Source organism: Muntiacus reevesi, chromosome 1 (genome assembly GCF_963930625.1).
Source record: "Muntiacus reevesi chromosome 1, mMunRee1.1, whole genome shotgun sequence".
NCBI lineage: Eukaryota > Metazoa > Chordata > Mammalia > Artiodactyla > Cervidae > Muntiacus > Muntiacus reevesi.
Genome location: NC_089249.1, coordinates 85192632 through 85210104, shown reverse-complemented (window position 1 = coordinate 85210104; position 17473 = coordinate 85192632). Strand labels below are relative to the sequence as shown.

Sequence of the window (17473 nt, the reverse complement as noted above, 5' to 3'; positions counted from 1 at the left end):
TGACCCAGGGATCGATCCTGCATCTCCTTTGTCTCCTGCATTGCCGGCTGATTCTTTACCACTGAGCCACTGAATACATGGGGTGTCTGTCTGTTTAGGAAAGATCTGACAGCCTCGTGCTATTGTTCTGTGTTCATTCAGTTCACCCACATATTGAACAGACCAGGGCTCCAGAGCAGTGTTTGTGGCACACACTTTGACCCATCTCTATGAGTTTTCCTCCTGCCATTGACCTGTGGTTGTATTCCAGAAACAGAGCATGGTTAAGTTCAAGGTCATAGGTCACGGATCATGATGATCCAAAGTGAACATAAGCATTGTATTCAGTGACATAGAAGCTGAGTTTGAGGAAAGAGAGACAGGCACCCCTGGGATAGTGATGGTCTGAACCAACTCCTCATTCCCCTAGCGTCTCTTCTGACCTGGGTCTTGTGAGTCTGAGACTTGGGGAACTCCTATAGCATCTGTCTCTTCAGTTTAGCTGTTGGTATAACCTGGATGGAGGGTGAAATGGGTGTGAGAACAGGCCACTGAGCATTTGTTCATGTTAAGGTAAAAGATACAAAACTGGAACAACTATTTATGAAAGCTTCTCTTCCCCACACCCCCACACAATCCTGCAACTACAATGCTTAGTGATAATTGCTGTGTGAGATTTAGCAAAGGCTTTAAGGGAATCTACTTTCCGGCTGCTGTGGGGCCTGACATTCTGTGGAGGAAAGAAAAATGTGTCAAATTTCTTGATTATAAATAGGATGAAACCAAAAAAGCTCACAGAAGGTATCTGATTTGAGGTCAAACAGAGATGAATTTTGCCACGCTACAAAAGTGTTTAACAGGTACAGTTCATTGACTGATACCGTGCCTTGCATTTCACACATATTATGGTACTTTCTTTTATCGTAATCATTCAAGGTACCATCATTGTAGAAGAAGTACATTAAACAATTTATTCAACCAAAGTTAAAATTAAAAAAAACAAACATTTTATCAAGGCAAGTAAGCTATTGCTTTGCATTTTGTAGGTAGGAGAATTCTATTGTTTTTATCCTGCCTTTATCCCATTTCATATTCCTCTGTTACTCTGTGACCTGACTTTATTCCTAGAGCCCTACCTTTATTCAGCTGAACCATTTCTATGCACTGAGCAATAGCAGAAGTGCTGGCTGGGCCCTTCTAGGCTCCCTGAGTGCTTTCGTGTGTCAGGACACCAGACACCATCTGGAGGCAAGAGCAGCCTGTCTGTCAGATTGTGTGCCGTGCTAATTTGCTTCAGTCGTGTCCGCCTCTTTGTGATCTCATGGACTGTAGCCCTCCAGCCTTCTCTGTTCATGGAATTTCCCAGGCAAGAACACTGGAGTGGCTTGCCATTTCTTCCTCCAGGGAATCTTCCTGACCAGGGATCAAAACCGTGTCTCCTTCGCCCTTTCCACTGCCCTTTTAAGGCTGACGCAGTGCCTTAAGAGGCTAACACAGGAGGGTAAAGAAAGTCTCCGTAAAACCCAGAGAAGAGATTTTTAGAACTCCTCTCTGGATCCTGTCTGGAGTCACAACCGAATCAGAAGATTTTAAGTCCTAGCACTTACTAGAATGTGTATAGTTAATACCAAAGTCATTAAATTTAAACTTGACCTTCGATTTGACAATAAAAAGAAAAACAAAAAACCATGTCTCTTGCATGTCCTACATTAAGAGGTGGGTTCTTTACCACTAGCCCCACCTGAGAATCCCATCTGTTAGAATGGGCAGCTGCTTTCCCAGCCCACTGAACTTAGCAGGACGTCCCAGGACAGAAAGGGATCGCTTCCTTTCAACTCAAGAATCTTTTCTCTCAGTGACTGTGCTCTATTGGACCGAACTCTCCTGAAATTGAATGCTCTTGCTAACTTTTTGATTTCTTGTTAGATGGCTTGGGTATTTATAAAATTTTATAACAAACACCGTTGTTGAAGTTTGCATTTATAGCAATGCAATTTATTTTTTAGAAAGTGGCAGCTTGGAGAAGATTGGCCCCATCAATGAGCAAACAAGGGTGAATTTAGCTTTCACTTAAAACCAGACTGAATTAAAAATTAGGCCTCTCACTTTCCTCAAGGTGGATGGTCAGCTGCCACAGGCATATTTCCCCAAGAACTTGTGTCTCTGCTGTAAACTGGACAAGACTAAAATGGGGTCAGATGGGCCTAGTCCTTCAATTCTAAAGTCTCCCAATAGTCCTCTGCTTTAGTCACTGGATTGGAAACACCCCTGTGCTTCTGCTCTGTCCTACTTCTGTGTTTGGGTAAAAGTTATACAGCTCACTGTGCTCTTTCCCCAAGCTGATCATTGTAAGAATCACCCCGGAGAGTTAGCACCCAGACAAGTGCACAGTCCTCTCCGGAAGCAACTGTGGTTCAGCGAGTTGAGGTGGGACCTGGAATCTATTTGTTAAAGGTACTCAGGTGTGCACTTAATTTTACCCACTGACTTCATTGACCTCCCTCATGATTCGAGGGGATGATTATTTCATTTATGGTACTTCTAGTGTTCAAAATTGACTGGTGCCAAAAACATAACTCTCTGCTGCTTTGCAGTTGAAGAAACTGAGGCACAGAGAGGGTCTCTAACGGGCCAAGACCCCCTTGCTGTAAGTGCTGGAGCCACACCCGGGTAGCGTCCCTTCTACTCCGAAACCCCAGCCTACATTTTCCAGTTCACTCTTGTTCAGATTCTTCCAACTAGCTGTTTCCTTTGCCTATACTGCATTTCTACCAAAAACTTCCCCAATGTATTAATAATTTCTCACTTGATACTGTTTATCACAACAGATATTTTTCAGAAAAGTCTATCATTGCCCCGTGGTGCATATTGGTGACTTTATTAAAACACAGAATATGGGTGTGGGTAACTTTTCTACTCTTTCCTCTTTCATTAATCAATTTATGTTCTGTTTACTTCCCCCATATAGTGTCTTAATTACTGTAGTTTTAACCTGAGTTTTGAAATCTAGTAGAGTAAATCCTCCAACTTAATTCTCCTTCTTGGCTAACTAGTTTTGAAATCTAGTAGAGTAAATCCTCCAACCTAATTCTCCGTCTTAGCTAATTGACATACTTTGATTTCCACTTACATGTTATAATTCGCCTGCAAAACTATACCTCCCCCCAAATGTCAGCTGCAATACTATTCAGAAGAACAAGGATTTGACAATCTAAAAATATTGTCTTCCAATCTATGAATATAATGTATATTTCTGTTTATTTAGGTTTTCTTTCCCTTAGCAATAGTTTTCAGGAGTCGTCAGTGTCTATATTCTTAAGCATTAAATGATCATGGATGTTTCTCTCTATTATGTTTTAGTGAATTTCATTTCCTAATACTGCTGGTATGGAGAAATGTGGTAGATTTTTATATGAGTCCTCTTGACTGCACCATTTAAAAATATACAACTAAATGAATTTTGATAGATGTATACACTATGGAAACCACAGCCAGAGTCAAGATGCAGGGTGTTTCCACTGGTCACAAGTTTCCTCGTCCCCCTTTGTAGTGCATTACGCACTCAACTCTTAGGCCCAAGCAACCACTGCCAGTTTAGATGAATTTGCCTTTTTTACAAATTTATACAACGGAACAGTATACATACTCTTTCTTGTCTGCAAATTAAGCATTCAACATATAGTTAAGAGATGATGTGTGTAAACCCTCAAAATTGTACATGCAGAAGAATATTATTACCATCTCTGCTTCAGAAATGAGTCCCATTATCCTGGCCCCTGATAAGAATGAAGATCTCTAATTTTCTCCAAACACCATTTATCCACCTTATTGCACACTTACTTGGAGGACATCCACATGTGGGCGCTTCCATGTTTCAGGCTGGTGGTCTAGGGCAGAGCCTCAAGGTCTCATCATCCTCCTCCTGGAATTGGTGCTCCCAGCAGTATAAACCTCATCCTCCTCCTGGAGTTGGTGCTCCTAGCAGTATAAGCCAACTTGATCCATCGTGTGGATCTCCTCGGCAGGTGCACAAGTTCACTATGGACCAAGTTACTCTCCTGGTCCTTCCTGGTCAGCTCTTGCTCCTAGAGAACTTAGACGATGCTGTGCATTCCTCACTTCCTATTGAACTTTCCAACCTCAACTTGTCCTTATCCTCACCTTCCTTGGCAAACAGCTCCTCGACCATTACCTTGCTTTTCTTTGGGTTTTCTCATCCTCTGAACCTGCTGATTTCCTTTCTTCCATCCGTCTCTTCTTTCTGTTTTCCAGTGTGTGGGCCCAGTTGAGGCTCCTATAGGAGACACACAGAGAAGGAACCAAGATCAGGTCTTGGCTGCAGATCCCAGCGCACATTTAACATGCATCTCAGTCTCTTATGCACTCAGAAAAAACTCAGCAGGAAAGGAATTTGGAGAATTGGAATAACCTTCTCTTACAGATGAGGAAACTGAGGCCCAGAGAGATGTGGAGATTTTGCCTAAATTCCCACACCCTTAAGCAGCATAGCTGCCACACAAACCTTGACCACAAGTTTTTGTATCCAAAAGCACCAGGAACCCATGGCTAAATTTCAGGGGACATTTGATCAAATGTACTTCTTATTTTCCTTCCTAAAATAAAAATACCTGACGGACATTTCCCCAAAAGAATTTCATCTCTTTTCAATAGTGCTATATTTATACTTGGCATTTCTTTCTCCAGAGTATCTTACTGACCCAGGAATTGAACTCAGGTCTCCTGCATTGCAGGCAGATTCTTTACCATCTGAGTCACCAGAGAAGTCTAATCTCCTTCCAGTAGTCCCATATTTATACTGTGTTTACCAACTTGGTGGACACAGTGGGACCAAGGAATGCATGAATGTTAAATACGTCACAGTCTGTATTTTAAAATTAGATGTGCTTCTCTGTAAAATATCTGACTCCTGTGCTAGAGGCCATGTTCCTGAGAGCCAGGCCTTCTCTGTGCCTTAGTCAACTCTCCACCCCAGAGCCTCTTCAAAGTTTGCCACAGAGAACACTCAGTAAATACTTGTCAAGCAGATCCATACTAGTTACCAGGAATCACTAACTCTTACTGACGTCTTCTGCTCCCTACCCGATTTCCACAGATCCTACCGTGTGTCTATGTGAAAACAATGAAAGCACAGCCCTGGTGACAGAAGTCCAAGATGCAAATTCCAACTCCACCAAAATACCAAGTCTGCTTTGCATGGTGATTTCATTACCCTCTTTGAGCATATGGATCTCATGTATGATGGAGAAGAATGTATCATGTAAAATAGAGAAAGTAGTACTAACCTTGATGATTAACTGTGATATCATACAGGAGACAGGCCCCAATCCCTGGGTGCTGGCTGCACAGTATAGGAAATCTACACCAGAGACATTACAGGGCCTGTTGTAAACTTGGGGATAAGAGTTGAGAAACTGCATTTCAGACAAAAATTCCAGGGAGATTCTCATGAAGGAATAAGCCCCAACATTAAACAAATGGCTGACAATGAAGACCTGGAAATCCTAGCAGCAACAGGCATGACTCAGCTTAAGTAAAACAAGTCCCTTGTCAAGGGGGCTTCTCAAGGGAAAATGTCTCCTTTGTAGGATGGTGCCCAACCCTGCCCAGCCCCACTCTCTTCCAGGACAGAACTGGGCAGCAGTGGCCAGTGGTACAGATGAGACCTCAGGAAGTGAGCATAACTGGAGACCTATCCTCAGGCTCTCCATGTGCCAGCTTACCCACAGGTAAACACAAAGCTGAGTAGGTCAGCCTGTGAAATGAAGTCTCATTTAGATCCACCTCTTTTCTACCAGGGCATCCTCTTCCATTTCTCCTCTAGACCCTGCTCACAGAGTGAGGAAAAGGAAGGGCCCTAGCAGTGCCAAGTCCTTCCAAGTGCACCCCTCATCCTCCCCACCCTGGGCCTCGGGGCGGAGCAGGGGTGTGAGTGAGTCAGTGACTACCTCTGTGCTCTCATCACATCCTTCTCGGTCCCTGCACCCTGGTCCCCTCGCAGCCCACTCTCAGACCCTTCCAGAATGCCAGGTGCCAACATTCACAGAACATCTTCCATCATCAAGAGTTACAACAGAAAGTGGGGCTGTTTCTACACAGATCCTAACCCCATAAACGTGCCCTGTGTACCAACGCAATTCAAACTCTCCTTCTAACTCCTAGCTCCCTGGTCTCCAACTGGTGGAGAGGCGCATCACACAGGTGAATGCTGGGATGCAGCCCAGTTCCACCAGAAGAGAACTGGGATTCTCAGAAAAAGGCTGTGTCCAGGCAAAATGAGACATTTGATGGAGTCCGTCATCAGCATCCCACCCACTGCTCTTTCCTGCATCTTTTGTTCTTTTCTTTGAGGTGTTTTTTCCAACTCTCTAATCAGCTTTCAAATTCCTACTTCAGTATCTTACAGACAAAGATAATGTCATACTAGAGATGTTTTTATGCAAACACAGGTGCAGCCATTTATGGAGGAGTAGATAATTGTGACTGAGACTGAACTGGCAGTTCCAAATCAGGGTTGGAGGAAGAAGAGCTAAGAAAAGGCATTTTAAGGTCTGTTTGCAAATAACAGGACATAGAATCGGCCAATCTCCTTTGGAAAAGCAAATTCACCTGGATTACCTGCTGGAAGGACTGGAGATGGCAAATATTCAAAATTTTAGCAACCAAAGGCAATGGCCTTGATGAGGCAAGGGATGGTTAGTTGAAACATTAAACAGCAGACATCAGTACAATCATTTTTGCTCCCAAAGACCACATCACAGATCTCTTTGGAAGAGTTGAGTGAGCTTTCTTCCTTCCATAATAAAAGTGATTTGAGGGAATTGTTGAGTACCAATCATTAATCACACAGGATGAGTTGACATGAGGTGCTAACGTTTTAAAATTTATTTATTTATTATTTTTGGCTGTGCTGGGTCTTCATTGCTATGCAGCACCTTGCTCTATCTAGTTGCAGCAAGTGGAGGTTATTCTCTAGTTACGGTGCACAGACTTCTCATTGTGGTGCCTTCTTTTGTTATGCAGTCAGGACTCTAGAGCATATGAGCTTCACTAGCTGTGGTGAACGCATGGGCTTTGTTGCCCTGCAGCATGTGGAATCTTCCTGGTCCAGGTATCAAACTCATGTCCCCTCCATTGGCAGGCATATTCTTAATCACTGGGCCACCAGGGAAGTCCATGAGATACCCACTTTTACTTTAGGCCGTCTCTCTAAGGGTGGAGGAAGAGCATTGTTCCTTGTGAAGGTGCGTTCAGTCGAGGGTCAGTGCAAGGAGAGGAATTAAGGTTAATTGAGCGCCTCCCTTGTACCCTCAAGTCAACTCAGGAAAAGGTCACATCTGTCTAGGGTCTAGACCGAGATCCACAGCCTTCAGTTATTTTTCTAGACAATGGGAAACGCCTTACACCTACCAGTTGCCCAGGGAACTGGCCATATATTACAACTCCCTTACACATACCCCTGTGTGGGAGGAGGCCACTGGGGCTTGCTTAGCATCACCTGTCCTGTGTTTGAAGCCAGTTTACTCTTCACGCAAGCTCACCTAAACTTGTGGATGTCTGTGTGAGAGAGGATGGTGATCTTTAGGGATTTTGCTGGCCGAGCCCCACCCACAATGTGGGCCCCACGAGTGACCAGGGTGCTCCATCCCCACCTCTTCCTGTCCTGCTGGGTGACTGCAGGGGCTGACCTGCTAGAGTAATATCTTGGTGAAATCTGGAAACTGCACCAGCACCTAGAGGAGTCCATCTACATTAACAACCACCTGCAGGAGCAACTGGAATACAGGCTCAGCTCCATGGGCACACGGAAGCAGTAGGAGAGGCCCAGGGCCTCCTATTTCTGGTCTATTTAGCGAGAATCTGAAGGTTGCCCTTGGAAGAACTTCGCAGATTTCAAAACACTGTGGTAGGCTTTCCTCTACTGGTTTTTTACAGTCAGCAAGGCAGGGGTAAGGACCATTCCCCTCCCTTTGTTGCTGTATCTGAGCTCAGAGCACAACTGTCCTCACTGCAGATCTAACCAGGTCTGGTCCCCAGAATCCTGACTTCTCATCCATCCTAAATCTACCCATGTACTGCCTGCTGACTTCTGTGCCCTGGTCCTGTGATTGGCAAGTGGTGGGGCCAGGTCTGTAGGGCCTCCCCCAGCCACTGACCGAGGTGGCCTTGCCTCCCACACTCTCCCCCAGGTTGCTGACGCTGGGGATTTGGCCTTGCCCACGCCCTTGTCCTGCCCACACCACAGCAGCAACAGCTTTTTAGGGAATAAAGCCTCCTGAACAACTCACCCGTGGCATGCGAAACACACACAAAGAACCCACATGGAGGAGAGACAGGGTCCACAAGGCTTTATGTTCAGGAGTTGAGGTCCTCATGGTCTGCTGCTGGTTTGGGCAAGATGTTTGGAGATACAGATGAGCAGAGAGCCTCTGCTACCCAAATGTGTGACTTGCCTGCCTGCATTTCCCAGGACAGTCTCCACCTTTTACTTCCACAGTCCGGGCCTGGAGTCCACACCTCAGCTCTGCAATGAGAACAGAGTTCTCAGAGAAGAAAACCAGAGGCTTCAGCCTCAGTTCAGTCACATTTCCAGGGGTGGGAGGGCACTCCCAGGCCCCTTTCGTCCCTGACCACACCATTCACCAATTAGAGAAGCAAAGAGAGAAGGTGGAGAGAACAGAGCTGACCAGACCTACCAACTCACACTTCTACACTATTCTCAGTCTAGAAAACATCCTCTACTTCCTACAGGAGATCATGTCTCTATGCGCATGTTTCATACTAAGCTCTCGTCCCCCCAGGGAATGACAGAAGCCATTCTCTTGCTCCCAAGTGAACTGGAGAGTGAGCTGGCCCCTGAAGAGGGAGCCGTAGGGTCTGGCTACCTGGTGTGCAGTGGCTTTGTGCAGAGACCTGGCCACAGGTGGTACGGGAAGCTTTCACTCTAACCTGGGGGCACCAGCTGCTCGCCCAGACCTCAGCCCTCCCTTCAGCTCATCCTCCTGACAGGCTCCCACCGCGATCCTGGCTCTGTCACCACTCAGCCCTCTCCAGCCTCAGTGAGCCCCAGCAGGACCTGATGAAGGACTCTTACTTCCACTGTGTTACTTTGGTCTCCAGGTGAAACCCCTAAGGGCCCTGCCATGCACCCCAGTCCTGTGACGCTTACCTTCCAGGGGACATGCAAGCAGCGAAGCCAACAGAGGTCCTTAAAACAGCAGGAAGGATGGGCCTGCGCCCCTTCTTCCCAGCTCCCTGTCTGCTGAGGAGGATCTGGGCCCTCCTCCACACCAACTGGAGGGTCTGGAAGGAGTCCGAGATATGGCCTCATGAGCAGGGCGAAAGGCAGAGGGCCTTTCCTGCAGTTGAGGAATAACCAGCCAGGGTCCCCATGGCTCAGCACTAAGGAAAACATGCCTAGTGAGCAGAGGACCTTGTGACGCTGCTTCTGAACACCCTGGGGTGTGGGAGCCAGCGACAGACATCTGTTGCCTCATCACCTGTCCTCAGAGGGTCAGGTCAGGGGAAACAGGACCTGCTTCCCCCCACTGGAGCGTGTGGTCCCCACACTGGAGCTCCTGGGCAGATCTGAAAGCACAGGCCTGAGCAGCGGGGCCCTGCAGGACAGTGTGGGCAGGAGCCTGACTGCCTGACTTGGGGTCGGCACAGCTGGGTCACCGTCAGGCTGGGCGTCAGTCTACCCTGCAGCACCTGAGTTCTTTGAATCCATGGGGTGGGAGTGGTGACTCCCAGATGTCATCTCGTGTTTAGCCTAGACCTCCTGTTTGTATTGTTGTTCAGTCGCTCGGTCGTGTCCGACTCTTTGTGACCCCGTGGACTGCAGCTCGCCAGGCTTCCCTGTCCTTCACCATCTCCTGGAGCTTGCTCAAACTCATGTCCATTGAGTCGGTGATGCTATCCAACCATTTCATCCTCTGTCATCCCCTTCTCTTCCTGTATCTACTAAGGTCTCCAAAAAGTGTACTGACCTCACTCTTAAATATGCTTTCCTGTTTGGTCATTCCAACTTCACTTTGAGATTTGGGAACTAAAGGCCACAGCAAGCCTAATGAAAGTCTTGTGTAAAGCAAAGCAGTGATCATTTTAAAGTGATATGCAAGCAGCCCCCAGCTGTGTTAAAGCGTTGTCTGTGTCTTCATAGTGCTTTAGAAAGTGTGTATATATGAGCAAATGTAGGATAGTTACTCATATACATTGCTCTAAGTGTATGTTTAAGACTGACATAACTGGTGGACAGGGTTGGTGAGAGGAAATGTAATAGCCTTTTTGATGGCCATTAAAGTAAAATATATATATAAAGAAATAAGTTGTTCTTCACCTACTTCATTTCTAATTTCAGCACCAGTCCCAGAGCTGAGTGGGGAAGAATAGGGAAGACAAACTGTCACCAAGAGCTCACCTCACTAACACTTAAAGTCTAAGTTTAAAAGAATGATTTACTGTCTTGCCTTTTTATAAGAATCTCCTATTTAAAAATATTAAAAAGTGGTTCTTAAATTTAGAGAATCTTAGAATGAGCTCTTGTGATTAAAGAAGCTATTTCCTGGCTTCCATTTCCCAGAGATTTAGTTGGTGTGCAGTCGTAGAGTCTGAATTTTTCACATAAGCGCAACCATATGTTTCTGATGCGGGTAAGCTGTAGATCACAGTTTAAGACCTATTGTTCTATAACACTGAGTCAAACCCATATATAAGTTTGTTCTCTTTTAATTAAAAATCTTTAATTAAACAGTAGATTTGTTGAACCACAAATTAACATGAAGATCTTCAAACATTCCTTGACAAATGTCCTTAGTTACATTCTCTTGCCTTCCAGAATTAAAATCAAGCACTCATTCCACAGTTAATTCCTAGTAACAGTTGAAAAATAAAATAAGCAACAACATGAACACAGAAACTCACCACCACTACCACCAATTACAAAACGATCCTTCAAGAGACTCAGCCCTGAGGTAGAGCGACAGGCCCCATTTTTGACGTAGATGGAAAGACCTCAACTTCTGCTTTTTACACTTAGCTAATTACATATTTTCCATCAGCACCCCTGGCTGTCTCTATAGAGGAATTCACTGGCAGAGTCAGCAGAATGGGTGAAAACTCAGTCAAGCTATGAACTATTATTTTAAGATAAAGTAGTAAAATTTGAGTATCTTTTGCTGTGTGGTGATTCAAGCATCCCAGAAATTTTTCCTTCATCCCAATGTTGCTGGGGACTCTAGGAATTGATAATATAATCAGTAATTAATGGAAGACTCAAGTAATGCTTTTAAAAAACTTCATTTTGTGGACAAAGATTTTACAAAAACAGCAGCATATGAATCATGTAAATTTCAGACCTGGTCAGGATCAAATCACAAATTACTTTTGGGGAAAATTCCTAAAAGCTATTTTGTGTTTCACCCTTTGAAATGTAGTTCTTTACCCTAATTTAAAAAAAAGGTGCAAAACAGTGTATCTTTAAGATGGAGTATTCTACAATATTTAACTTTTCATAAATTACATTATTTCCCTCTACATGTTGGAACCCATTCTAAAACAAATGAAATCAACCTGTGTCATCATCAATGTCTTCCAATTTGCTGTAAATGAGAACCACGTTGGGTACAACTGTGCAGGAAATAGGGTGAGAGTCCTTGAGGGGGAAAAAATAGAGAGGAAAAAAGACACCTAATGAAATGCTTCAAAGAAGTACCAATATTGCTTGACCTGTCAGCAGACAACCTGCAGATCCATACAGGGTTCATTATGTCCCCTATCTTACAACTTCTAAAGTGAATGTAACAGACACATTGAATTGATGTTCTATGTCTGCTGTAATAAGTGACCATGAGTTTAGCCTCTTAAAAGAACACACTTTTATTATCTCCAATTTTGTTGGAGGCCAACAAAGTTCTCATTAGACTAAAATCAAAATGTCGACAGGACTGCCTTACCTTCCGAAGGCTCTAAGGGATAATATGTTTCCTTGTCAATTCTAAAGGAGGAGGAGGGGAAAACAGAGGCAGAGTAAGGAGGAAGATGACCGGAGCCTGAATGGCAAAGAAGGTTCTAGTCTCTGGTCCCAGAAGAGCAGCTGCTCTCTCTTGCACTTCCCCTGACCTCATGGTGGACAGTCACACATGCCCACCCACCTCTTTCATCCTCCAACCCCCTTGATTCCCATAAGAGCAGCCTCTTATCACATCCCCCTCCAGCCCCCTTCCGTGCTCTGATTCTAGGGATTTTTTCTTTTCTGCCTAGGTCTCCTTAGGGCTCACCACAGATTCCTCACCAGCACCCAAACCCTAGTCTGTGGCTCTGGAGAGTCCAAACCACAGAAATCTCCCAGGAGAAGAGGAAATGCAGGCCACATGTTCTCATGGGGTCACTCTGCAAAACTCTCAATCTGGCTGTTCAAAACCTGCCTGGTTGATATTTGGGAAGATGTAAAAACTGCTTACAAAAAAGAAAAAAAACCCCAAAAAACCAACTCCTTTGTGCAGGTTATTGTTACATGGAATAACTTATACTATAAAACCCTAAACCAGGTGATCAATTCTCATTCTAAAGTCACAGATAAGCCTTAACAAGGGAAAGCAGGCTGTGAGTACTAATTACAGGAAATGAACAAAATTGGGGCAGATCCCACAAAGGCCCAGGTAGGAGAAGATTCTTAGGCCAATGGCTAGGCAACCTCCTATATTAGTCAGCTCAGGCAAGCCATACAAAATTACCACAGATTGGGTGGCTTAACCATCAGTCTGTTTCCACACATTCTGGAGGCTGGTTGTCCAAGACAAAGACTCATATTCATGTCATGTCATGTCAATTCAATTTATGATGCAAACACTCTTCCTGGCTTGCAAATGTTATAGCAGATTTCTCACTGGGTCCTCTCCGGGCTTCTCTGTGGTTGAGCTGGGGTAGGGCAGGAGCCCAAGCTCTCTGGTTTCTTTTCTCACAAGGACACTAATCCTATCAGATCAGGACCCCAAGTCTATGGCCTCATTTAATCTTATGCAAGTGAAAGTTATATCGCTCAGTCGTGTCCGACTCTTTGCAACCCCATGGACTGTAGCCTACCAGGATCCTCTGCCTATGGGATTTTCCAGGCAAGAATACTGGAGTGGGTTGCCATTTCCTTCTCCAGGGAATCCTCCCGACCCAGGAATCCAACCCGGATTCCCGCATTGTAGGCAGATACTTTACCGTCTGAGTCACCTTAATTACTTCCTTAAAGATAGAAGGCAGGAGGAGAAGGGGACAACAGAAGACAAGATGGTTCGATGGCATCGCCGACTCAACGGACATGAGTTTGAGCAATCTCCAGATGTGAAGGACAGGGAAGCCTGGCATGCTGAAGACCACAGGGGTCGCAAAGAGTTGGACATGACTGAACGACATCTTCCTTAAAATGCTTTCTCCAAATACAGCCCCACAGGGATTAGGGTTCAACATATGAATTAGGTGGTGGTGTTGGGGGGCTGGTGATATACATTCAGTTCCTAACACTCTCCCCAGCCTTCTGCTCTCATGAAGGCATTTGCAGCTCTCAGCTCTAGTCCTTAGGAACTTCCCAGGCACTGGCTACTCAGATTCCTCTCCCCATAGACTTTCTCCTTTTCTCTCTCTCTGACTCTAGTGCCTGAGCTCAGGGCACAGCTGTTGACTGGCTGACGCTAAGAAGCCGTGGACTGACTTGTTTTCACCTGGATGACTTTCAGAAGGGAGCAGAAATGTGGTCACTGAGGAGACTGGCTGTGGTGTCAGGCTAATGCTTCCCCAAAGATGTCCACACCTGAGTCCCTGGAATCCATGATTATGTTACTTGACATGGCAAAGAGACTTTGCGGTGTGATTAAATTAAAGATGTTGAGATGGGCACCCCATGGAATCACAAAGGTCCATATAGAGGGAGGAAAGAGAGTTGGTGTCAGAATAATGTGTTGTGAGAATAACTTGATCAGTTGTAACTACCTTTGAAGATGAGAGTGGCCTATGAGAGTAGAATGGGGGCATCTTCTAGAGGCTGGACAAGGCAAATGGATTCTGCCCTAGCATCTCCAAGAACCACCACAACCCAGCTGTCACATTGATTTTAGCCCAGGGAGATGCATCTTGAACTTCTGATCTCCAGAATCATAAGATAATAAATGTGTGTTGTTTTAAGGCACTAAATATGTAGTGACATGTAACAGTAGCAATAGGAAAGTCCTACAGTGGACCTCGGTGAATAAAGAATATTTAAAACCAGTTTTGGTGGGAATTTGTTACCATAGCTTTAGACCAATTACTCTATCCCCAGTAATGCAAACTTTCAAACTGCTTAATTCTCAGTGTAGAAAATGTAAATAATACTGGATGAGGCACCAACCATCCCCATATAAGAGGCTGAAACCTCGCTTGCACTCAGGGATAAATGTCTAGTATGCTCCAAGACAGGGTTGTGCATGCCTGGTCTATTTGACACAGGGTTGCACTGTGTCAAATGGGGCACTGAATTTATAATGTTCTTCACTGGGCTAGCTGCAGGGCTGTCCTTTGTTATATCTTGATCAACTACTATCTGAACCCCCCTTTCCGCTGATGAGGAATTTTCCATATTCTGCAACTTCTGAGGATCCCACACTTAGTTTTCTGAGGGGCTAAGATGTGGATGTATTACCAGGAACTGGCCACTGCCTACAAGTAACAAATACTCCAGCATTTAATAGGAGGTGAGAGACACAGGAGTAGGCCCTGGGAAAACTCTTTCTGACCACTGCAACAGAAGAATCCCCCCACCACAAGATCTTTAGTTGAACACCAAGCAGGTGGCGCAGAAATCATGGAACCACGGGTGGTGCCTGGTGCCAGGCCCAACAGGGTCAGCTGTGCAGTTAGAGGGTTTGTCACTGAGCAGAAGGCACCAGTGTCCTTTCCATTTGGTTTGTGTGCTCGCTTTCATCAGCCTTTGTTATTCCTCCCAGTTTATATAAATTCATTCTCCAGTTTTCTGGAGATTCTCTAAGGTATTACTAGCCCGGGATTTAAGTTTACATCACATGAAAAGAGCCAGAATCTATTTCTGATGGTTGCAGAGAGAGAAATGGGGAGTGGGTGCAGAAGGGAGGCAAAAAGCAAGATTCTTCCTGGAATTAACTGCATGCTGAGTTCCTTTGGTGTTTGCCCCAAGATTTTCCAGAAGTCACCTTCCCCTTTAAACCAAAGGCACCTCAAGGATCAAGTTACTCCATTTCCCCTTGCTCTCTGGTCAGGAAACACAAGTTGGCTGTCTTCTCCAGCCTCCCAGTTCTCCGCCCTCAGGTCTAACCCAGTCTTCTGCAGTAAGAGAACACAAATAAACAAACCTCACTCTCCAAGCAAACACGTCATCTTTCTTGCCCTTATTTTAGTCATCAGTTTCTATTTCAGAGTCCTCATTTCTTGTATTCTGTATGGTAAGCAAAGGAAAAGCATGGTCCTTGGGATATCTTGAGAATGAAACAGGAAGAATCTGCACAGAAAACAAGTCCACCAAGTAGCACTTTGAGATGTAAACTGAAATCCGTATGTTTACACACATTAAATATACATATGCTTTTATTTTGTCTCTATATTTCTATTCACTGTTTTCAGTTCAGTTCAGTTCAGTCTCTCAGTCGTGTCCGACTCTTTGTGACCCCATGGATCGCAGCACACCAGGCCGCCCTGTCCATCACACACTCCCGGAATTTACTCAAACTCACGTCCATCGAGTTGGTGATGCCATCTAGCCATCTCATCCTCTGTTGTCCCCTTCTCCTCCTGCACCCAATCCCTCCCAACATCAGAGTCTTTTCCAATGAGTCAGCTCTTGGCATGAGGTGGCTAAAGTACTGGAGTGTCAGCTTCAACATCAGTCCTTCCAATGAACACCCAGGACTGGTCTCCCTTAGGATGGACTGGTTGGAGCTCCTTGCAGTCCAAGGGACTCTCAAGAGTCTTCTCCAACACAACAGTTCAAAAGAATCAATTCTTCAGTGCTCAGCTTTTTCAAGTCCAACTGTGACACTCATACATAACCACTGGAAAAACCATAGCCTTGAGTAGACGGACCGTTGTTGGCAAAGTAAAGTCTCTGCTTTTAATATGCTATCTAGGTTGGTCATAACTTTCCTTCCAAGGAGTAAGCGTCTTTTAATTTCATTGCTGCAGTAACCATCTGCAGTGATTTTGGAGCCACCAAAAATAAAGTCAGCCACTGTTTCCACTATTTCCCCATCTATTTCCCATGAATTGATGGGACCAGATGCCATGATCTTAGATTTCTGAATGTTGAGCTTTAAGCCAACTTTTTCACTCTCCTCTTTCACTTTCATCAAGAGTCTTTTTAGTTCCTCTTCACTTTGTGCCATAAGGGTGGTGTCATCTGCATATCTGAGGTTATTGATATTTCTCCCGGCAATCTTGATTCCAGCTTGTGCTTCTTCCAGCCCAGCGTTTCTCATGATGTACTCTGCGTATAAGTTAAATAAGCAGGGTGACAATATACAGCCTTGACGTACTCCTTTTCCTATATGGAGCCAGTCTGTTGTTTCATGTCCAGTTCTAACTGTTGCTTCCTGACATGTTTTTACAACTTATTTATTACTTAAAAACTTCTGCATCAGCGTAACACACGATCCCTAAATTTCTCTCCTCGGCGTGCAATCCAGCCTGAAGGGTCAGACTCCGAGGAGGCTGGCAAAATCCATCTGTATCTCCATGTATATGTATGGCTGAATCCCTTCGCTATTCACCTGAAACTACCACAACATTGTTAACTGGCTATACCCAAATAAAAAATAAAAATTTTTAAAGTGAAAAGAAATGAAAACTCGTCTATGTCTCATTTAAACGGTGAACGTTATATCACTCAGTCGCGTTCGACCCCATAGTCTGTAGCCTACCAGGATCCGCTGTCTATGGATTTTTCCAGACAAGAGTACTGGATTGGGTTAGCTATTTCCTTCTTCAGGGGATCCTCGAGACCACAGGAATCGAACCTGGTTATCTGGTATTGTAGACTGACGCTTTACCGTCTGAACCACCAAGGATGTCCTAGGTCTCTTTTATCGTTTTAAGTAGGTCCATTGCTAACGTTGATGATGTCATGACGTCACTTCCCGTCAGAGGGGACTCGCCATTGGTCATCTCGACAGGGGTGGGGCCGGGCTTGGGTTGAAAAAGAGGAGCCGCCTTAGAGGTCCCTAATGGGGTTGGTTTATGTAAATCTTGCAGTGAAGTGGTCCTGTTCCCGGCGAGACACTTCCCCGGTTATGGAAATTTTCCTGAGATTTCGTTCGTTTTTTTTTTTTTTTTTCTTTTTAAGAAGAGTTATTTGGAGGAACTGAGAGGCGTGGGAAAGGAGAGGGTGCGGAGGATAGTGGAAGAATTGCGGGGGAACGGCAAAGTCAGCGTGTGTGTACAGTGAACGTGTCTAAGGCTGTGCTGGGGGCAGGGGGAAGGTTAACTC

General features: G+C 45.0%; 1 non-coding gene across 1 annotated transcript; it reads left to right on the top strand.

The window, feature by feature from the left end:
* The first annotated feature begins 1432 nt into the window (after positions 1-1432).
* Positions 1433-1555, top strand: LOC136156465 (small nucleolar RNA SNORA26). The gene has a single exon (XR_010661015.1). It is a non-coding gene; the product is annotated as a small nucleolar RNA SNORA26 (small nucleolar RNA).
* Positions 1556-17473: the final 15918 nt, after the last annotated feature.